The sequence below is a fragment of the Dipodomys spectabilis genome, unplaced genomic scaffold, assembly GCF_019054845.1.
Source record: "Dipodomys spectabilis isolate Male_0828 unplaced genomic scaffold, ASM1905484v1 ptg000564l, whole genome shotgun sequence".
In the NCBI taxonomy this organism is placed as follows: Eukaryota; Metazoa; Chordata; class Mammalia; order Rodentia; family Heteromyidae; genus Dipodomys; species Dipodomys spectabilis.
The window spans coordinates 335,932-360,541 of NW_024871241.1; the positions used below are offsets into that span (position 1 = coordinate 335,932).

Sequence of the window (24,610 nt, forward strand, 5' to 3'; positions counted from 1 at the left end):
GGCCACTCGCCCTATGTTTGTACTTCCTGGAAACAAGCTCATGCCTTCTCTCTGAATACCCAGAATAGAGTCTTGGGCTCTCGAATGGAACTAGCTCAGTGTACTCAGGTGGCTCAAACTCACACTGTCCTCTTGCAAATGCTCTATCTTCCATGTGTGGAGCAGATGTCCCTTCACTCCATCTTCAGCGCTCTCTCAGCCTCTGCAGGCATGAGTACTCATGACTCTAGGTGCTTGGTCATAGAAGGTCATAGAATACCTGTTCCTTCCACTGAGCAGGCCTACAGAGTTATAGGCCGTCCTCCAGCCAACCAATTGCCTCACAAGTAAGGTCTGCATGTGTAGCATAGAATTGAAAAATGTTGATCCAGGTCATGTCTGTAGTCCCAGGTACATGGGAGGATGGAGATTTGAGGGTAGCACAGGCAAGAAAAACAATTGCACAATAAAACACTAGATGTGATGGTGTGTGACTAATCCCAGCTATGTGTGAAGCATAGCTAGGAAGACTATGGTTCAAGACCAGCCCATACAAAATAGGAGACACTATCTAAAACTCACCTTTAAAAAGTGAGAAGGGCTGAGTACTGGTGGCTCCCACCTGGAGCTACTCAGGAGGCTGAGATCTGAGGATCAAGGTTCGAAGTCAGCCTAGGCAGGAAAGTCTGTGAAACTCTTATCTCCAATTAGCCACCAGAAAGCCAGACATGGGGCTATGGCTCAAGCCGTAGAGTGCTTACCTAATAAGCATACAACTTGGAGTTCAAACCCTATACTGAAAAAAGTCAATATCCATGAATCCTGGCCACCAGTCAAGACCAAGGCCAAATGTTATTTTATGAGAGAGACTTCCCTGACACCTGTAAGTAAATGTCATTTTCCCCTTCACTGTATGGGCTCAAAATCTAGTTCTTCAAATTCATTTATTCAAATAAATATTTATCAAGAATCTTCTGGGAATAGGATCTGTGCCAAGTTCTAGAACCCAAGAACAAAAGTACAAACCTGACAGCTTTTTCCCAAACAACCGAGAAATAGTTGTATATACTTGGAATTTGGTGTCTAAAAATTATTGTGTGGGGCTAAGGATATAGCTCAATGATAGAATACTTGCCTAGCAGATAGGAGACCTGGGATTTGATCTCCAGCACTGCAAAAATAAATGCAATTGTCTAATAAAAAAATTAAACCCTTGACTTCTTAAACTACAGAGCATGGCAGAAGATGTAAAACTCCCAAATTCACTCGATCAACACAAGCTCTAAAGCTAGCCTACTTAGGTATTTTTGGAGTGTTGGGCAACAAAGCCAGGACCCTGCAACGTGCTAGTCACTTGACCACTGAGCTGCACACTAGATCCCGTAGCTTGGTTTGGGATCTTAGCTGTTTCACTAACTGGTTTTTGTCAGCATAGACTGGTACCCTTTCTCTTCATTTCCACATGTACAAAATAAGGGAGAAATTGTGCTAGACTACTGTAAATGTTCTATAAGTGGTTTCCTATTGTTATTTTGATGATTGAACAGTTACAAAACCAAAGAAATCTGAGCATGGAGAAGCATTCAACCCTATTGACTTTGTATGAGAGTTTATTCTGAGTTAATTTGAGCTCCCTGACCAAATTCTGAAGGAAACCATCCAGGGAAGATTTATCTTTATAAACTATCCGAGGCTTAACTTGATTTCTTGCACTCAGCAGGTACTCAATAAATATCTACTGGTTTGAAAAAATGCCCCCAGACCATACTAATTGAGTATAAACAGCTAACAGAAGCTATCCTTCCTCCCAGACAAAAACCTGAGGGCTTCATGCCAAAGGCCAAGAACACATGGAAATAAAAATAAAAACAAACATCTCTCTCAGAGATGCCACGTTTTCATTCTGGGCTTTACATTGATCCCTTCTTGTGAAGGCCCTCTGGGGGTTGATTTTTTTCTATTTCCATGATGTAAACATATTTTCAAGGGCTGGCTTTTTGGCTCTGGATTTCACTGCGTGGACCTCAGCACTAAAATACCTATCCTGGGAGCTGTTAGCACTTTTCCACTCCCAACCCCCTTAACACATTCATTCAAAGAGAACAGCAAAGGTCAGTTTTAAGCTCCCCAAGTAAGCAACATCTTGTTTTCCTGAGAAAGTCACTTCTCTTTCCTTGTAGTAAGTTGACATTGGCCTACTATGAAATTTTCCAGAAATTCTTCAAATTTCTTGAATCTTGAGGTATACAGTTCAGAAAAGAAAATATGTCATAGTAGTTTTCATGTTGGGTGTTTTTCAATTTGAAGTCCTAACAAGTTTGTATTCTGAGTTGAACCCAGGCTGGACTTAGAATTAATTCTAGAAAATGCTGGAAGAGGAGTGGACTTGCTTGTTGCCTACTTCACTGAAGTAAGTTATGGCAAGTTGTCTTAATCGGTTTTTTCTTTCCTACCTTGGGTATCAAATGCCTGGCTAATACCTTCATTTTGCTGCAAGTTCCTAAAGTTCCTCAAATAAATAGGTATTAAATAGATATTATGGAGTAGAATTTGTGTGTGTGTGTGTGTGTGTGTGTGTGTGTGTGTGTGTATGTGTGTGTGTGTGTTGGTCCTGGACACTATCCTTGAGCTCTTGTGCTCAAGGATAGCACTCTACTACCTGAATCACAGGTCTACTTTACAGTTTTTGGAGATAAGAGTCTCACGCCTTTCCTGCTTTGAACTTTGACCCTCAGATCTCAGCCTCCTGAGTAGCTAGCATTAGAGGTGTGAGCCACCAGCACTAGCACTGAAATAAAATCTTAAAAGTAGTTTGTATATTAAAAGCTACAATTGAGTGCTAAGTACATAGAACCGTATATAATGAAGCATATCAACATGAACTCCAAGAATTAGAAACTAGAGGTTTTTATTATGCCCTGTATGCAGTTATTTCTTTTTTTTTTCCTGTGTTAGTTTTCTGTGCCCTTTGTCTTGTATATAAGTTTATCGAATCTGTGGAAGGGGAAGAGAAGCACAGAAATAGCAGGACAAAGGATGAACGAATGCGACAATGATACTCACTTGACACTATGTTGGAATTGAACTATACAACTTTGGGGCGAGGGGACTAGGGAGAGGTAAAAGGGAGAAAATGAGGGAGAGGGTATCAGTGTTTAAAAACAAATGTACTCATTATCTTCCTTATGTAACTGTAACCCCCTATTCATCACCTTTACTATATATTTTGCCAAAAAAGCAGCCAGGAAAAAGAGGAAACCCACCTGAAAAAGAGAGCTGTTTAGAGCCCTTTTTCTCCTTTAATAAAAATTTTCAAAAGAAAGCATTAAAAAATAAGAATTGCAATTGGGGCGAGGGGTATAGTTTAGTGAAGGTGCATTTGTCTAGCACACACAAGGCCCTGGGTTGCATCCTCAGTACCCTCTAGCACTACCTGCAGTGTTGGGATTAAGTAAAGGCATAAATGTGTGCTAATAGGGTGACTAGTTTTACAAGAAGGCACAAAATTCAGGGAAGAAAATCAATCAGAGCTCTTTTCACCCAATGACTCCCAGTGGTAAAGTCCATTTAGTAGAGTCAAGACTGCTTGAATATCTCCAAAGGCAGAAACAACTATCAAGATCAGACCCATATTCTTTTGACATTTGACACTTGACATTTACCTCTCCACTCTTTTTTGGTACTGGTATTGGGTCTTGAACTACCTTTCCACGCTTAAGACTGTTCAATGCTAGAACTTTCCATTCTCTTCCTGAAGACTTTTGGTTGAACACATTCAGCTCACATGCAGGGCAAATCTGAAGTAGTGAAGTGTTAGTGCTTCTGCATTCAGTCTGAAACCAGGGACAGATGGGAAGTTGAAGTTGCAGTTGGAAAATGTTTGGTTGGTTGGTTGGGTTTGGTAGTAGGGCTTGAAATCAGGGCCTGGGTGCTATCTTTGAGCTCCTTTTGCTCAAGGCTAGAACTCTATCACTTTGAGCCACAGCACCACTTCCGGTTTTCTGGTGGTTGATTGGAAATAAATGTCTCACAGATTTTCTGGCCCTTACTGGCTTTGAACGATGATCCTCAGATGTCAGCCTCCTGAGTAGCTAGGATTATAGGTGTGAGCTACCAGTGCCTGGCTGGAACAAGTGTTGACCTAATCTGCCTTTCTTGTCCCTTGCAGTATAAAACACTAAAATTTGGTCTCCATGGTTTCTCAGAGAACCCCAGCAGGATGGAGCTCTAGCTGCTCACTGCAGTCACTGCCTGTGAACACCCATCATTGGTTTCTTTTGTGTCCTTTTTTCACTTTTCCTCTCCCCAGCCTAGGATCACCTCCCCCCCAAAACTACTTGTCCTTAAATCTTTGCTGTAGGCTCTGATTCTGGAGACATCTAAATTAAGATAATTTCTAGTTTTGAAATCTAGTTCAGCCCTTTCTCATTTTTTCTCCTGGATGACATTTTTTTCCAGCTCTGAGACACAAACCCAGGGCTTCATACCTGCTAGGCAAATGCTGTACCACTGAGCCTCACCCCCAGCTTCCTTAATATGTTCCCAAACTGGCCTGCCAGCCTACAGTCTCTTACTGCATATGGCTCCCAGCTCATCCTTTCTCCTAAACTTTTGGATATGGGGAAGCATTTTGCCCTTTGGATATTTATGACATCAGTTATCGGCCATAGAAGATTATCAGTCCAGGCAGAAGCACACCAGACACCTGTGTCTGGCCCATTGTATATCAAAGGATTTCACAGGCTATATATAGCCCCATTGGCCTGTGGTTCCCCACACCTGTGACCTAATGTATGATTCAGATGGATCATTCCCCTGTTCCAAATCATTGCTGATACCCCATATTCTAATGGGTACAAAATTCCAAACTGCTGTGGTAATGTGTCCCATAATGTTTTCAGCCTTTGGCTCCTAACATCCTTTAAATGTCTTAGGTATTCCTTCTCAAAGCTGCCAAATATCTGTTCAGTAGAAAAGCTTAAGGAAGGATAAGAAAAGTCATCTAGACATGCTACTTTTACCTTTATCCTACTCAAGAGAAGTTCAGTGTACTCCTTTGCTCTTATGAATTTATTGGAAATAGATTAGAAACAGCTTTGCGTCCCTAGTTCTTTCATTCCAGAGATAGAGCTCTTACCAGTTCAATTTGGACAAAATTCCCCATGCGTATGTCCTCTTGGACTTTCTTATAGAGGAATTTAACTTTAATTCCAGGAAGGAATCAAGCCATTGATTTTTCCAGTTGCTTTTCTATTGTGCTTAAGCCCAGCCAAGAGGTACTGTCATGATAAACGCTTCACACCTGCAGAGGAGGGGGCCTGGGCTTGCTATGTGGTACTAAACAACAGGAGATGCCTCAGCTCTATCCTGGCTCTGCCCATAATAGGTCAGATGATAGCGGATGAGTCTCTTAGCTTCTCTGAGCCAGTTTCTTCATCTATGAAACAAGGAGATGGTCTCTGAGATCTGTTTTAGAACTGACTTACTGGCTCACAAGTTACTATGATTTAATAGTGTGATTGCTGGAAATTGAGTACTCAGGGATATTCAGACATTCAGAGATTAAACGTGTGCACTCATCCCATGGTTTTAGTCTGGTCACTCTCCAAATCCATTTAATTCTTTAGGACCCTTTAGGGACCTAAAGTGTCAAGGAGTGTTATCTATCACACTGGCTTAGTCTTTTCCTGCCCCCAAGAAATCCATTCTTCTCCCCCTCTAAGTACGTTCCTGATCTTCAGACTGGATGACTATAGCATGCTTAATTTTGTCCTGGCTTCCTCTTGAGAAAAATAAATATTAAATGTGAAATGAAAACCACACATGTAATAATATTGGGATTAATGAGGTGCTGAATTGTATTCTTACTTTGCTATTGTTGGCAAGTATGGTATTCAGCTGAATTCAAAACTGTGGAACCATTTGTAAAACAGAAATGTTAACCCAAAGTTTTGTACTCTCCATGTGGCTTTTATCCTCTTAAATCAGGATTGCAGGCCCTGGACAGGACGGGGCAGGCAATACTGGCATGGTGTAGTATGAAGGTTCTTGGAAAGGCCCTCGCCTCCACCAAAACAAAGGTAAGAAGAGGGAGAGAAAGGGAAGGGACAGAAAAGGAAGAGAAGAGAAGAGAAAGAGGAAAAAGAAGAAGAAAGAAAAGATTCTTTCCACCTATCAATCATGAGTGAGGGTTGACCGTTACTGGTCATTAAAATGTAAACCCTCATTAGATTCCAAAATCACCTGATCTCTAAGTATTAGAGCTGAAAGGGTGGGAATCAAGACTTACAGGTTCTGTTGCTCCTGTATACATTCCAGTAGTTCTATTAGGAATTCTTGGCAGCCCGATTACACATATGAAGAAATCACACATTAGAAAAGCAAGTGACCCACTAAGGTCACATAGTTGGAAAGCCAGAGTTTATACCAAGGCTTTTTGGCTACAATGCCCAGTAATCAGTGCAGCTGCCACCAATTCATACCCTTGGAAACACAAGAATGTTTGCTAAACTCTGCCTTTTCTAACTGTCCTTTGTGGCAGGTAGGTGTGAAAGTTGGGATCCCTTTGTGAAAAAACAATTCAGACTCTGTATCAAAATCCTTTGTGAGCATGTGTATGCTATTTTAACTGTTTAGTTCCACTTTTAGGAATCTTCCTGGAAATATAACCAGAGGTGTGGATGATTGCCAGGGATAAATGCCAGAGGATGCTTATTACAGTCAGAGCAAAATGCTCTGCAAACCTCCTACAAGGGGGGGGTGAAGGCGAGTGGAGATAGTCACTGAAGCAGAAAGAGCCTACATAGGCTTAAGGCCACAGCTGCAGCTGAAGTTGACACAGACATCTTAAGCAGATTGGGTAGAGGTAGGAAAACGTTGATTACAGGGAGAATTAGCCCCTAGAAATGAAGGGATTTGATGTAACAAAGTGCATTCAACAACACAGATTGAGATTCCAAGAGAAGCAGCTAATACAGCATGTGCACATGAGAGCGGGGAGAACTTCGGGTGTGAGCATAAGTCATTCCTTACTCCTAGCTACTCAGGAGGCTGAAATCTGAAGATCATAGGTGGAAACCAACCCTGAGAAGGAAAAGTCCATGAGATTTTTTTGCTCCAATCATGCGAAAGACCCCTTCCTTCCTTCCTTCCTTCCTTCCTTCCTTCCTTCCTTCCTTCCTTCCTTCCTTCCTTCCTTCCTTCCTTCCTTTCTTCCCTCCCTCCCTCCCTCTTTCCCTCCCTCCCTCCCCCTCCTTCTTTCCTTCCGTGGTCCCTCCCTCTCTCCCTTCTTTCTTTCTATATCATTCCTTCCATCATCTTACTTCCTATCTCACTATGTAGCCCTGGTGAATCTTGAATTTATAACCTTGCTTCAGCCTGCCAAATGTTGGGATTACACATGTGTGCCAACACTTCTTCATCCAAGGTTTTGATCTTATGGCACACTTTGCCCATTTCTTGTTGGTATATTTCATCTTTTACAGCAAACCTGTCCCTCTGAACATCTCCCCTGCCCCCCAAGACAATATACCAACCAACAGTTTTGGATCTCCTCTTGGTCTATTGCACTGATGGTCACCTTTTACACACTAATCATTTGCCCTTGACTGTTCACTTACTATTTTCTTGGGTAGGGGCTTGGGTCCCACCTGATTTGATCATCTCTCTATTTCCTCTGACATGTACACAGAAATAACTAGAACCCATGAAAAATAATGCTTACAAAGAATTTTAAGTCAAATGGTTATGATCTTAAGCAAACAATGCAGAAAGTAGCATTATTTTCATGATACAATACATTGCAAATACTGAAAGGGTGCATGCTACAGCCTTAAAGTGGATAGTTAGGTTATGGGTGGTCCATCTACATTTCAAGTTTATTTAACTTTTTATCTTCCATGACTTGGAAAGCATTATTTTTGTACTTGCAAAAGGAGAATATTAGAAAATATGCTCCCTTTCTCCCTATTGGGACTAACAAATGAAAAAGGCAGGCAATACACGAATCTATTAAATTTGGGTTGAAAATAGATGGAATTACCCTGGATGTTTCTAAAGCAGCTCATCTGGTTTAGCTGTGTTGGATGAGAACCAGTTGATTTCTTAATTTAGCATTAGCTTGAATTATTGGTGCTTTTATACAGCTTCAGAGAGAGAGAGAGAGAGAGAGAGAGAGAGAGAAATGAGCTTCTCTATATGTGGAAAATCAAAATGGTACTGTCCTAGTATAGATGTCCAAGGGGAATAATTTTGTAGGATGTGGCAAGTTAAGTTTACAGAGAAAATGCAATTCTGCCTTCACATATTCTCAAAAATAGCATGTTGAGACTAGACTGCCTTCCCCTCCAATTGTAAAAGAACATTCAGTTCTCATTTATTATAAGTTAACCTTGAGTCCAACATTGATCAGTAAACCAAATGTACTCATGAGGACTTTCATTAGAGTTTCATACAAACAGGCACACATATTCATATTTTAAATCTAGAATTTATCCGTTGAATCTAACCAATTTCTCTTTTTCACTAAGATGGAATAATTTATTTATAGCACCTTGTGTGTGTGTGTGTGTGTGTGTGTGTGTGTGTGTGTGTGTGTGTGTGTGTGTGTTTTGGTCCTGGTAGGTGCTGTCCACGGATTTTCCTGCCTGGGCTGGCTTTGAACCTTGATCCTCAGATCTCAGCCTATTGATTAACTAGGATTACAGACATAAGCCTCCAGCGCCAGGCATTGCAACATGTTTTCTGTGCCCACTTTCTTTTTAGTCTGAGGACCATCAACATTCATGCATTGTTTTGTATTGCTGCTTTGCGCAGTTGAAGTGATACGTATCTTTTTCTGTTGACTATTGTGTGTTTTTTAAAACTATATCCACTTCCTCCTCTCTGCCTAAACATTCAGATTTGCTGTACATCATAGGTAGGTACTTGTTGAAAATAGAAGAACCTAAGGATTGGGGAAACTCTACTCAGAATCTCCCAAATATCCACTGAAAATGCATATAAATGTATATTCTTACTTAAATGTATATATTTACTTAAAGAATTTACAGTTTGATTTTTAATAAACATTCTAGGAATAACTGCTTTTTAAAAAAATGCTTTAATTATCTTTATGTAGTTATACAAAGGAGTTACCATTCAACAAACCAACAAATCCATCTTGATGGATGCCATCCTTTTCATTACTCTTCCTAGTCCCTCACAATTATATCACGCCTCTCTATTTTCTTTTCTTTTTTTGGGGGGGGAGTCCAGTCGTGGGGCCTGAACTCTGGGCCTGGGCACTGTCCCTCAGCTCTTCAGCTCAAGGCTAGCGCTCTACCACTTGAGCCACAGTGCCACTTCCGTCTTTTTTCTTTTTGCTTATGTGGTGCTGAGGAATCGAACCCAGGGCCTCATGCATGCAAGACAAGAACTCTACCACTGAGCCACCTTCCCAGCCCAGGATCGATACTTTTAATATATAACATATTTATGTAAATCTCCAAGAACAAATACTAATGCAAAGATAGACAATTCAGAAATTAAGAAATAATGTATATCAAAGAAATAGACTGGCCATGAGGTAATTTTCCTCTCTCAAACCATTTTCAAAATCCTGGTAAGTGGAATGGGGGGCTGGTAATAATCAAAATAGATTACATGCATGTATGAAAGTCACAGTGAAATCTGTTATTTTGTATAATTGATCTATGCTAATAAAAAAGCATAATTGCATAGCAGTGGGGGAATTACAAATTGACATAATCTTATTGAAGATGGTTCTGGCACTAGCTTTCCAAAGCTTTTAAAAGTGTTTATTCATTTTTAAAACAATAATTCTACTTCTGGGAATCAAGCCTACAGATAGAATCAGAACTGTCAGATGAAGATTTATGTACAAAGATGTTTAGGATAATGCTAGTTAAGACAGAAAATTTTGAAAGAGCTGGAATATTAAATGACAGTGGAAATTCTTAGCAAATTATGGGATAGCCATAAGACTGAATATTATGAACCATTAAAATAGAGACGTGATGTATGCAATAATATTGCTTGTTAAAAAAGTAGACTAGACACCAGTGGCTCATGCCTGTATCCTATTCAGGAGGCTGAGATCTGAGGATTGTGGTTCTAAGCCAGCCCAGGCAAGAAAGTCCATGAGACTCTTACCTCCAATTAACCACCAGAAAACTGAAAGTGGCACTGTGGCTCAAAGTAGTTGAGTGTTAGTGTTGAGCTACAAAGCTCAGGGAAAATGTCCAGGCCTTGAGTTGAAGGTCTAGTACCAACAAAAAAAGAATATAATACATACACATATATAATGCCATATTCTATGAACTGGATACTAAACTGCACATACAATATCATCTGAGTTGAATTAATAATGTTTGCCTTTGAGTAGTAGAATTATCAGGGTTCATTTTGCTGCCTCTGAATATTTTCCTCTATAGTATGCCCCCATGTTTCTTCATGAGTACATTACTTTCTTAATCAGAGAAAATCTGAGGAGAAACAAACCACTCTCAGTTACCTTTAAACTTTTAGCTATACTGTCTTTAATCAGGATATTTGGCTACAGAAACTACTTCTGGCAGTCTCAAGCAAGGGTAAGTTTGTTGCAAGGATTTGGAAGACTACAGGAAATTTGGGGAGAACCTAGTAAGTAAGCCCTGTGGTATTCCCATAAATGACCTCTAATTCATCTTATATATTATATTGATCTACCTTATACATTATACTGATCCATCATATATACGTATATATATTATATATCACATATCACTCAGGCTTCAATGGCTAAAACAAAGGTGGGTGTCTTATGGTCACATGTAAGTCACCTGTCTGCATCAGGTTGGTTCATTAATATCACTCAAGGGGAGAGGCAGTACCCCCCTCCAAGAGGAGACATAGTGGGAGTAAGGTGAGCCCCAAAACTGTTACAGTTCTATTTGGTATTAAAAAGGGAGATTTAGGTCCAATTGGACTAAAACACAGTAAACGCCTCTTATGCTTCTTCTATCAGTAACTTTGCCTCCTATCCTTCATTCATCTCTTATTCATTTCTTTCTTCTTTTCTTCCTCATCCTTACCACCACCAGCAGCAGCAGCAGCAGCAACTCACTCTCTCTTTCTCTCTGTCTTTTATTCTGCATCATTTCTCTTTCCCTCCTTCTTCTTCTTTCTTTTTAGGGAACGGGCTTGCTGTGTAGATTAGGCTGGCCTGGAACTCACTATGTAGCCCAGGCTGGCTTTGAACTCTTTTTTTTTGGCCAGTCCTGGAGCTTGAACTCAGGGGCCCGAGCACTGTCCTTGAGCCTCTCTGTGCTTAAGGCTAGCACTCTACCACTTGAGCCACAGTGCCATTTCTGCCTTTTTCTGTTTATGTGGTACTAGGAATTGAACCCAAGACTTCATGCATGCTAGGTAAGTACTCTCCAGCTAAGCCATGTTCCCAGCCCCTGGCTTTGAACTCTTGATTCTCCTGCCTCCGCTGCCCAACTTCCTATTTATTTCCTCTTTCCCTGAAATTAGGATCTCTTTGCTCTATTCTGTTTCAACTTTCTCCTTAGGACATCAATGACACTAACAGATCCAGTGCATATTTCTCAGGCCTTAGCTTTTTTTTTTTTAATTGTAAAAATACTGTACAAAGGGGTTACAATTACATGGGCAAGATAATGAGTACATTTCTTATCAAGCATTGTAGCCTCCTCCTTTGTTTCCCCTTCCCATCCCTTCCCATCTTCCCCCCCCCACCCCCCCACCCAAGCATCCCTCCCCACCCCGCACTAAAGTTGTGAAGTTCGTTTTCGACATAACGACTTGTACATCTCATTGTTGGAATGAGTCCACCTGTATCCCTATTTAAATGATTTGTTTTTCCCCTTCCCCTTCACAAATTATACCAACATCAAATACAGTGAAAGCAGGGGTTATACTGTGGGGGAGGGACATACAAAGCAACAAAGAAATAATCTTATAAATGTGTTAGAAACAATCGCAAGAAAGAAAAAAAACATTTAAATATTAATCTTGGGGTTCATTCCCCTAACATCAACTTATCTGACCTTTTCTGCTTGACTCAGACATATAATAGATATTGCAAATAAGGGAAACCATGGGACCTATATCTTCGGGCCTGGCTTACTTCACTTAATATAATCTTTTCTAAGCCTTTCCATTTCCTAACAAATGGGGCAATGTCATTCTTTCTGATGGAGGCATAGAATTCCATTGTGTATATATACCACATTTTCTTGATCCATTCATGTACTGAGGGGCATCTGGGTTGATTCCATATCTTAGCTATAGTAAATAATGCTGCAATAGACATAGTCGTGCTGGTAGCTTTAGTGTGGTCTTGTTTGTGAACATTTGGGTAAATGCCCAAAAGTGGGATTGCTAAAGTTCTCCTAAAAGTACAACCTGAGATGAAAAATTGTTAGAAATTTATTGCAAAGATGATCCTAAGAAACAGTGGTACAAGACTGGAAGAGTGAGAAGAAAAGGGGAGGAAACCATCACAGTGCATTATCAAGTAAGTTATCACTGCAAGTATGTGGAGCTTACTAGTGCTGGAGAACTCTGGGAAATGGTATAGAATGTGCATCTCAGAGCTATGTCACTCCAGGGCCCAGGGCACTGGATTTGTTATGTTCTAGTTTTAATCAACCATTGACTGAAGACTTCCTGGGTTTGAGGGGATTTCCTGGCACTTCTGGCTTGTCAATTCCATCAACAGAACAGGCTCTGGAAGTTAGAGAAAGTCCAGAATTAAAGAGATCTGTTTTTGGAGTTGAAAGTCTGGCCAGATGTTCTAGTAAGGGCTGAGGAAGTACAGGTGGGACACCAATAGTATCCCCATAGTATTTGCTTTACCAGACATTTCTCTTTACCTATGTTTCTGATGGCTCTTCTTGAAACCCCTTGGATACTGAACCCATCTTATTTATCTTTGCCTTCTTTCCTTGCCACTTCTTCTCAATCTTCTTCATCAGCTGTTTCTTTGTTCTCATATTTACATGTTGGTGATCAGCCAACTGTAGTTTTCTTATTCCACATACTTTCCTTGCCAATTTCCTTCACATCTTTGCCACCAAAATCCATCTATAGAGTGACAAACAGCCTAATGAATATCTCTATTTGGCTCTCTCATGACACCTTAACACCACAGATTTAAAACCTATCTCCAAAAGCTATCTTCTTTCCTAATCTCTCTATGCCTGAATGCTTTCTCTCAAGATGGCAGCCCCATCTATTAAGGCTTGCAAACTAAGGACTGGAACTCATCCTTCCTTCTCCCTTCTCCTCACTCTAGATGTCTGGTTGGTAACAAAGTTATAATAATCCTAATTTCCTCTTCTCTTTTCTGCCCTTTCTACCTTTAGGTGAAACTATTTTTATGCATCATGGCCAAAAAAGGCAAGCTCTAGAAGGAACTCTTAACTTTGTCCCTAACCTTAATTTTGCTACTTTAGGCTCATTCCACTTCCTTGATTTCCTTCTTGCCCCTTTGGCTTGGAAAGGCTTCTATGATTCACTTCCAAGTGTTTGTATCAGATTTCAAATTGGACTTATTCTCGGCAGCTCCCCACGTTGGGCAGGATTCCAAATTAGGATCCAGTTCCGCTGTGAATTATGGAAATCCAAAATCACTGGGGCCCAAATAAGACAGAAATATATTTATGCCTTATGTTTAAAATAGCCAAAGTAAGTTACTAGGGGGCCAGAGTACTCCAGAATGTCTCAGTTTCTGCTTTTGAGAGAACCCAAACTAGAATAATGGGGTGAAAATTCTCTGGGGAGCACTTGATGAACAATAAAAATTCCTTGGAACGTAATTCTTTAACCACGCAGTGAAATTTTAGGCATACATAAACCTGAGGGGGGCGGAGAGATTTTCCAGACACTGCTTGTCCTTTGCATTACGTCTCTTCCTCTGTGAAACTATTTCATGATCCTGCTATGAAGCAGCCCCAAAAGAGGTGGGTTGTGAGAGGTACCAGCAAATGTGGGTTTTTTTTTCTCTCTTTATGTGGTACTGAGGAACCGAACCCAGGGCCTCATGCATGTGAGGCAAGCGCTCTACCACTGAACCACCTTCCCAGCCCATAAGGAAATGTTTTGCTGGAGGGCAATTTCTTTGTGGGTTTCGTTGGGACAGTGCTTCCACAATTTCTGCCATCACTACAATTTCCAAAAGGAGGCTCCCAATTTCTCAGAGTCTGTCTTCCTCTCTCTTCCTTAGCCCTACTCACTCTGGAGCTCAGTAACCAGCATATAATATGAGCTTTCTTAGGTCATTTTGCTTCAATAAGGATGAGAGAATATTTTTTCTTATACGATCACAATGCTTATCTTCACAATTACCAAAATTAATAACTATTCAATCATCTATTATAGGCAATTGGCAACACAGAGGAGTAATTTTTGAGTGGGGCATGCTCTTTACTAGACCAGAGCAGACAGACTTGTGGGAATAAATAATGAAGGAGGAATTGTAGGCCTCGGAACTCCAGTTGACTCAGACTAAGGTGGAGGCTTACTAAGCTGAAAAGGCAAATTATCTTCTATACTTCATTAGTGTAGTAAAAAGGAAATGTCTGAATTCCAGGTTCATCCTATACTAATCATAAGGTTTCACATGCACTAGAGGGCTATTTATACCTACCTCAAAGGGCTCATATTTGTCTCCCTGAGAAACAATGTGAATAAAAGACTCATTGTACATTCTAAAGGGGAACATTAATGTTCATTTGTTATTCTTTATATCAAAGACTTTGGAAAACCAATGATGAGGATTTGTGTACATGAGCCAGGAATTGTCCATTAACCTTCTAAATGATCCGGTCACAGTCTATTGAATTTAGAAGACCTGCAAAGGATGAAACAGTTTTTCCTGCTCCACTAGACCTAAGGAAAACTGGCTTGGGACAGAGAGGGACAAGTTGGGGAAATATAAAAATTACCATAATTCCCACCAGCTTCTTTAGAAGATCTTTAGCTATAAGCTGCTCTGGTCAAACTTCTCCTTGCTTGAAAGTGAGTACTTTCTAGTTGTAGCTCCCGTTTTTCACATTTCACTATAGCCTAAGCACTACTCTTGGTACTTGAAAGAGCTTACCTCATTCAATTCCAAGAATCCTATGGAGTAAACATGATGGTCATCTGACTATTATTCTCACTTTCATAAATGAGGAAAGTGAAATGCAGAGAATTTAAGGCAGAGCCAGTAACTGGAAGAGTTAGAGCTTAAGTCTGGGACATCTAGCTCGGGCCTGCACTCATGATTACTATGTTCTACCACCTTGAGATTGAAATACTGTGATTTTTAAACATTATGGTATTGTCTGTTACCTCACCTCCATAATTTAGCTCTCTTCCAACCTTTGTCCCACTGTCCTTCTCACTTCTATATGCTTGTCTCTCTTTCCAAATGATGCTAAGAGACATCAAAAGCAAAGTCTGTAGTATCCTCACAGTGTTTAGCCAAAGTTTATTAGCTGTATCTCAATGTCACAAGCCTAACACTTGGGCAAGACCAATGAGGCATTGACCACCAGTGCCAAAATGAAAAAGCTAACAAAACAAAACAAAACACAAAAACACCTCACTTGGCAATATGGATATCTTACAGCACTATATATTTTTTTTTCCAAAATCAAAATAAAGATCAGTAACCATTCCAATCTGAGGCATATAAGAACCTGAGGAAAAAAAGAGAAAAATCATCCATAATGCTCCTTTTTTTAAGGTTAAAATGTGTGTTTTGATCATTGCAGAGTTTGTACACTCATTTTGATTTTTTTAAACAAATATTGCATGAAAGTGTCCTTTTGTTATTCATGACAGAGTTTTGTGGTACTTCTTTCAATCTTGGTCCAAAATGAGTGTCTCATTTGCCTTCCTCTAGTCCAGGCCCTGTGGATAATTGAATAAATGAGTTCATGCACCAATGTTGATAGTTTACAGATGGGAAAATGGAGACAAAGGTGCAGAAAAAAAGAAAGCTTTCCTCAAAGCCACACAATGCATTGGGCTAATTTTAGGGCCATTGGAACATAGGCTTCATAATTTCTCATTCCTCAGACTCAATGTTTTAAAAATGGGATATGGGGCTGAGAAGGTGGCTTAGTGGTAGAGTGCTTGCCTTGAATGTGTGAGGCCCTGGGTTCGATTCCTCAACACCACATAAGCAGAAAAAGCCAGAAGTGGCACTGTGGCTCAAGTGGTTGAGCGCTCGCCTTGAGCTGAAGAGCTGAGGGACAGCGCCCAGGCCCAGAGTTCAGGCCCCATGACCAACAAAAAAAAGCAGGGGGGATATGTGCTGTAGCTAAGAATAACAAATGGCAAAAATAAATGAAACAGGTGGGCCCAAAATGTAGCCAGTAGTTTTAGAAGGTATTCTAATTTTAGCATTATCAGACTCTTCTTTATGATAGTTCACAAATGTGAGTTGACTGCTGCCATTTTAAAAGAATTTATAGTAATTAACTTATTCAACAAACATTAGTTCTTGGAATTTTTTTTCATTTCTTAAGGTTTTTTTTTTGGTTTGGTTTTGTTTTGTTTTGTTTTCTGTGGGGCTTGAACTCAGGGCCTGGGTGCAGTCCCTGAGCTTTATTGCTCAAGTTTAGTGCTCTACCACTTTGAGCCACAATGCCACCTCTTTTTTTTCATTTTTATTTTTTAATAGAACTGTTAATGGACCACTTCAAGACACCAGTAATGAACTATGTGAAATTAACTACTAGATAAATCAATATTAAATGAAATGACCATGTGTTTCACTAAAAACAGAGAGGATAGTTGCTATTCTTTTCTTTTCTATTTTTTCTTTTTTTTGGGGGGGCGGTGTCCAGTAGTGGGGTATGAACTCTGGGCCTGAGCACTGTCCCTCAGCTCTTCAGCTCAAGGCTAGCGCTCTACCACTTGAGCCACAGCACCACTTTCAGCTTTTTTCTTTTTGCTTATGTGGTGCTGAGGAATTGAACCCAGGACCTCATGCATGCAAGGCAAGCACTCTACCACTGAGCCAACTTTCCAGTCCCAGTTTCTATTCTTAATGAATAATAGAAAAGACAAATAAAGCAACACATACTAAATCAACAAACTTCAAAGTTGTAAGAGACACAGTTGCTAGGAACTTCCTTGCTTGCATGAGTCATCTGAAACTGGTTCTTTGTTATTTTAGGCAGGTTGGTAATGAGACTACTACCATTTACCAACACTATGAAAAGACCCTAAAGAGCATGTCCTTCCTGCTAACAAAGACTCATTCATTAAACTTTCACTTGAACATCAACATGTTTCAACACTATGATCTAAATGCTGTGCCCCCCAAATTCTGATGTTGAAATCCCAACTCCCAAAGTGATGGTATTAGGAATGGGATTTTAGAGCAGTAATTAGGTCATGACTACTGAACACAATTCCTTATGATCACGATTATGACCTTATAAAAGAGACCCCAGAGAGATTTCACCTTTTCCCCATACTATGGCACAGAGAAAGAAGTTGACATATATAAACCAAGGAGTTGCCCTCAGTAGACACCTTGATCTTTGATTTGCCAGCGTTTGGAACTGAAAGATAAGTTTTTCTCATTTATAAATTGCCCAGTCTATGATACTTTGCAATAGTAGCCTGAAAAGAATAAGACAACCAGTATGTATGCTGTATGCTAGATAGATAGAAATGCAAAGTTCAGACTCCATACTCAAGTGGGCTGGGGTAGGAGATGGTGAATATGAAAGAATTCTAATCCTCAGATCTAGCAGGAAGGATCAGAGCAGGTTTCTCAGAGAGGAAAGGAGCTGGCCAGTTTGTTTCATTGCTTTAATGAGCCCAGTAGACAGCTTTTCCTACCTGAGAGCTGATTCACTCATGAACTAAGACCAGGAAGTTGGCAATTGGAGACCAAAATATTATCTCTATCATGATACAGTTGATATTGGATACCATGACATATGCCTACCAACAAAGGCTTCTCAAAATTAAACTGACGCATCTACTCACCATGCTTAGACCAGGGAAGGCTTTCCCCATTCAGGAACAGTGCCTGCCTCTGGAGGAGTGGGAGAAAATAGCGACTCCCTGAAGACAGCTTGCATGCAAACATGATAGAGAGGAATATGTGTGTTCATGTTGTCTGTAAGGCGTGAATGGCATGGTATAAATGTGTATGTGTATATCAGTGAATTTTAACTTCTTGTGATGGTCAGTCAGTGTTTGAAATACTCAGTAGTCCCATTCCAGAAATATTTAATTTCAGCACTTTAAATACTGGTATCTAAATCTATAACCAAGAAAATTGTTCATAAGTATGTTCAAAGAAGTAATTATTTATTGGAAAAATGACTAGTGTTAGAGAGAGGGGGAAAGAGGGAGGGAGACAGACAGAGAGATCTGCAGATTGGTTCCCAGACCTTCCACAGATACCAAAATCTGTATATATTCAATGCCTTAGGTAAAATGTTAGTGTTTGCATAGAACATAGGTATATCCTCACATGCATCTACCTTTATATCATATTAGTTATAATATCTATATAATGTAAGTGATGCAGAAATAAATATTATATTCTATGATAATGATGGCAATGGAAAAGGTCAGTACAGTACAAAGTTATTAAATCTAAAATTGGCCAAATCTATAATTTAGAGGTCTAAGTATGCAGATTAGAAAGACTTTACTGACCCAATCACCTCTGCAAAAAATGAAATACAAGGATCTGGCAAGCCGAGCAGTCTAATATCTTTGGAGTAATGCCCTCGATCTAAGTTCTTTTTGATCATGTCATAGAAGACTCTTTCAATGATTTGACTGTAGAGTAGAATTGACTGGTCCTGTTAGTTTTAGTGCATCAATGCTGGAGTAAACTTTTCTTGCAAAGAGCTTATTGAAATGTACTAGGACAGAGAATGGAACTCCCACAAGTTTACAATAACATATTGCATAGCTGTGTTTAATCCTACTCGCTCATGCACATACACATGCACACGCACATACACACACATACACACACACATATTTGGTATGATGTGATCTAAGACTGACTTTTATTATACCAGACCACTTTGTAGCTAAGTTTTGGTATGGTGATGTATACTTTGCCCAAGTTTTCCTTGCTAAAGCTTACTAAAATGAACTAAAATTGTTTGATCACTGAGGATGGCCACATTGACTTGGGTCAGAAACTCATCAATCAAAGAAGTTATTCTTCTTTGACCACAGGAGTAGAGAGGGTAAGAGTGCTACACTGATACATGTCCCTTCACATGGAAAGGAAAATCAGTAGTAGGCTATAAGAGTTCCTTCGTTTAACTAGGGATACAGATGGACCCATTGCAACAATGAGATATACAAGTCATTATGTCGAAAAATGAACTTTACAACTTTGGTGGTGGGGGGGAGGATCGGGTGGGGGGAGGTGGGGGTAGTATGGGAAGGGATGGGAAGGGGAAACAAAGAGGAGGCTACAATGCTTGATAAGAAATGTACTCATTATCTTACCCATGTAATTGTAACCCTTCTGTATGGTATTCTCACAATAAAATAAAATAAAATAAAAAGAGTTCCTCACAAACAGTGGACAAACCGATCTACCAGGCAATAGGAACAGCATATATTAAACAACAGAAGCTTGATGAGTTATAAGCTGGAAATTATACATCATTGGATATTCCTAGAGTATGAAAGGCACCAAAGAAAATGGAGGTGGGAATGAAGGCAGATATTTAGGCAGGGATCCATCACAGATTTATACAAATTCTTTAAGAACCCATGAGTAAACATGGAAACAGGATGGAGTTTGCATACTTAAAATCTCACTTTGTTGATAGTGTAGAGGGAGGCTGGGAGAGGGAAGGCAATGAGACTAGAGGCAGGAGTTTCAAGAAAAGAAGAAAATGCCAGGCACCAATGGCTCACGCCTATAATCCTAGCTACTCAGGAGGCTGAGATCTGAGGATTGCAGTTCAAAGCCAGCCCGGGTAGGAAAGTTCATGAGACTCATCTCCTATTAACCACCAGAAAACCAAAAGTGGCACTGTGGCTCAAGTTGTAGAGCACTTGCCTTGAACTGAAGAGCTGAAGGACAGTGCCCAGGCCCAGAGTTCAAGCCCCACAACTGACCAAAAAGAAAAAGAACAAGGGAAGAAAATGACAAACACATATAATGAAATCGTCTGCACTAAAATACTAGAAAGGAGATACTAGAAGGAGGAAAGAAATGGGAAAAAAAATCTAGTGACTAAATGGCAATACAGAGTAGAGGAGAGAGGCTTATAGGGGACCATCTACATTTTCAAAGTATATAACTGGGCACATGTTTTAGGGAAATATTGTCTACAGATATTTATTAAGCCACTAACATATAAACAAAAATTTTATAATACTAACTATAAGTGGTTGATTGTGTTTCCAAAGATGACTACAATAAACACAAATCTCCAAGTATAAAAATCCTTCTCTCTGTGCTGTGTATTTGGGGCCTAGAAACCAAGAGTACCTTGATATCTTTTTATGTCCAGTAGATGATTAACCTCTGCTTTGGCAGTGCTTGGCATATGGTAGTTTCTCAATAAATAACTGCTGAATAAATGAGGGAATAAATCTGAAAGAGGTATATACCCCTGTGTGTTTAGTTATCCATTCTCATGCACCAAATTAACCCCCAAATTTAGCATCCCCAAGCAATGGACATTTTTCTCATGTTGATATAAAAATACACAAATTTGCATGTCATACTTATGCAGGAGCCATGCAAATCATCTCTACATTGTTCTATATTGTTTGAGTATATGTGCTGCTGAAATGAATACAACAGACATCTCACAGTTTCTGTGTAGAAAATTCAAGAACAGGGGGCTGGGAAGGTGGCTCAGTAGAGTGCCTGCCTCGCATGCATGAGGCCCTGGGTTCGATTCCTCAGCACCACATAAGCAGAAAAAGCTGGAAGTGGTGCTGTGGCTTAAGTGGCTAACCTTGAGCTGAAGAGCTGAGGGACAGTGCCCAGGCCCAGAGTTCAGGCCCCACAACTGACAAAAAAAGAAAGAAAAGGAAGGAAGGAAGGAAGGGAGGGATGGAGGAAGGGAGGGAGGGAGGGAGGGAAAGGAAGAAAGAAAGAAAGAAAGAAAGAAAGAAAGAAAGAAAGAAAGAAAGAAAGAAAGAAAGAAAGAAAGAAAGAAAGAAAGAAAGAAAGAAAGAAAGAAAGAGAAAAGAAAGAAAGGGAAAAAGGAAAAAGAAAAGAAAGAAAGAGAATTCGAGAACAGCTTGGCTGGATGGTTCTACCTCAGAGCATCTTCCAAGACTGTAGTCAAGCTATCAGCTGGGACTACAGCTCTCTGGGACTTGATGAGCCTATACCATCCCCTCCCAAGCCCACTCAAATGTTGTTTGGAGGCGTCAGTTATTTGTCATGAAGCATCTCTCTAGGGCTGCTCATAAATGGAGATGGCTGGACCAAGAGTAGATGCTGCTGCTGCTGCTGCTGACAACGATGGTGATGGTGATGATGTGTGTGAGAGCCAGACAGACAAAGGTTCCACACAACCTTTTATGATGAAGTTTCAAGACACAAACTATCGTTTGTGCCTTATTCTATACATTAGCAGCAAGTTACTCCTAAATCCAGCCATGTCTCCAGAGGAAAGTATTACCCAATCCAATATTAGGAGGAAGGGACTATCAGGGGCCATGATGGGAGCTACCTGCTTCATCTTGTGATTTAAGTGACTGCAAATAGCAGCCTGAAAATATTCAGGTAAATGTGCTCTGTGCTGTGAACGTGCTCATAAATGATTGATTGACCCTTCTCTCATAGTTTTTCACACGTAATAACACTATCCCCTGTTGGCTAAATGCAAAAGGCACTGCTGAGCATAAATAGACACCAATAACAACCACCTTAGCATCTCAGAGAACAGTTAGATTCAGACAGATTGTCCTATAGCACTCTTTATATGTTTTGAAGCACACGATTATCCTTTGACTAGAATGAAATCTGGTTTGTTTTTCTCAACTCCATTTTCACCAACCCAGCAAAATAAGACACCAGGTGGAACCTGAGGAGATAAAGAAGCAATGGACTCTGCTGGTCCACTTTATTTGCAGTCTTTTTTTAAAAAAAAATACATTTTTTATTGTAAACATACTGTACAGAGGGGTTTCAGTTACATGAGCAAGGTAATGAGTACATTTCCTATCAAGCATTGCTGCCTCCTCCTTTGTTTTTCCCCTACCTTCCCTTCCCTCCCATCTCTATAACTACACTCTCCCCTCCCCTTTCCCCCCACCCCTCCCGAAATTGTAAAGTTCATTTTTTAACATAGTGTCTTGTACATCTCATTGTTACAATGGGTCAACCTGTATCCCTATTTAAACATTTTGTTTTTCCCTTCCCATCCCCAAGCTAGAGAAGTATATATACAAGATGCAGGGCACAGACATCAAATACAGTGAAAACAGGGGTTATACCATGGGGGAGGAACATACAAAGAAACAAAAAAATCACATGGTACATTATAAATACGTTAGGAACAATAGCAAGCAAGAAAAAAAACCATTTGTGTCCCTATCTTGGGGTTCATTTCACTTAACATCATCTTATCAGGTCATATGTACATAGCTTTTGACCTTTTCTGCTTGTCCCAGACATATACTAGTTATTGCAAATAAGGGAAACTATAGGACCTATGTTTCTTTGGGCCTGGCTTACTTCACTTAGTATAATTTTTTCCAAGTCTTTCCATTTCCCAACAAATGGGGCGATGTCATTCTTTCTGTTGGAGGCATATATACATTTTCTTGATCCATTCATCTACTGAGGGGCATCTGGGTTGGTTCCATATCTTAGCTATGGTGAATAATGCGGCAATAAACATAGTTGTGCTGGTAGCTTTAGTGTGGTCTTGTTTGTGATCATTTGGGTAAATGCCCAAAAGTGGGATTGCTGGGTCATAGGGGAGCTCTATGTTTAGTCTTTGAGGAACCTCCATACTGCTTTTCAAAGTAGTTGAACAAGTTTACACTCCCACCAAAAATGCAGTAGGGTTCCCTTCTGTCCACATCCCTACCAGCGTCTGTTGTTATTAGAGTTCTTGACTATAATAGCCATTCTAACTGGGGTGAGGTGGAATCTCAATGTTGTTTTGATTTGCATTTCTTTTATGGCTAGAAAGGTTGAGCATTTCTTCATATGTCTATTGGCCATTCTTATTTCCTCTTCAGAGAAGTTTCTCTCCAATTGTGTTCCAAGATGATTAGTGGTAAGTCAAGAAAAAGGATCAGAGTTTTCCAGGATTTTTGTTTTCTGGAAGGGAGAAAAATATATAAAGACAGCTTTCTTGTTTTAAAATACACATGTATTTTTTTCTTTCATGTTACAGAAGAAAGGCATATGCTTTGCTTGCTAATGAATTTATGAAATCACGATTTAGCCTGAGTTTGTAGAGCTAACACTGTTCTGCTGTCGGTATTTTTTAGCTAGTAAACTGATATGGTCATTTGATGAGTTAGAGATATGTGTCTATTTTTAGTCCTTTATTTCTGCAGCTTCAGCCAGTGCCTGTACAACTTCATTCTGTGATATGATTCTCTTCTACAAATTCCAGATTAAAAGCCTCAGGATAAGCAATTAGAGAATGCAGAAGGAAAAATGGAGAAAGCAACTTTTCCTTTTACTGAATATTTAAAATCAAACTATCCCCAGAGAGATATAATAGGTGTGCATTTAGGATCAATTACAAAGACAACACATAGGAAACTTCCTGAGATTATGTTGTGTGTGCGGACATTTTTACATAGCCTTCCTTCCTCCCCAGTTTTTGCAGTGGCTGCCAAACCTGGCCCAGATGTTTTGCATCAGTCTTCCCTGATGGCATCTCCGCCTTGGCTGGCTGAAGTTCTGTCTTTGCTCTAGCTGATTTTTTTTCCCCCAAACTACGTACCTACGAGACCAAATGCATCTTAGTTATTAGCATTTTAACCACTGTGGCAAGATGTGTGTGTGGCTGGTAACCTTAGCCATAAAAATACTTTAAAAGCATTTTTGTGTAATAATTTGATTAATGGTGTCCTTTGAAGTCTGCCTCTTATTGACCTTTTGGATATTACTTAAACTCAGATGTGCTTTTATCCTCAAACGTTGGGCCACACAGCTAGGAGGACCTTTTTTTTTTTTTACTTTGAGGCTAGATTAGGGGATAGAAGTGAGTTTATGCACAGCAATAAGATTCTTTTCTCAGGCAACATTTTCTCCTTTTCTTAACTGGCTCCCTTTTCTGTTGAGTGTTTAAATTACAGTTCACATTAGCCCAGATTAATGCTTCTAAAAACACATGTGTGTAGGCATCCCTAGAATATTCTATTAAATGCACGTTCTGTTTTTTTTTTTTTTTAACGGGGGGTATTGAGACAGGGACTTGCTCTGTGTCTTAGTCTGACCAGAAACTCCAGATCCTTCTGTCTCAGACTCAGAATGCTGGGATTATAGGCCTGAGGCCCCACACCCAACTCAAATTCTCCATTTTTAATGACTTTCCAGATTATGCTCTTTGTGTTGCAAGATCCTAGAACTCATTCAGATGACTTATGGTTAGAGAAACTTAGTTATTCCTTTTGGGTAAGCAGTTGTAGAGTCGAGAAA

At 39.9% G+C, this 24,610-nt stretch overlaps 1 non-coding gene across 1 annotated transcript; it reads right to left on the bottom strand.

Annotated features, from left to right (window-relative positions):
- Positions 1-20,675: 20,675 nt before the first annotated feature.
- Positions 20,676-20,786, bottom strand: LOC122100117. Its single transcript, XR_006146100.1, has one exon. It is a non-coding gene; the product is annotated as a U6 spliceosomal RNA (small nuclear RNA).
- Positions 20,787-24,610: the final 3,824 nt, after the last annotated feature.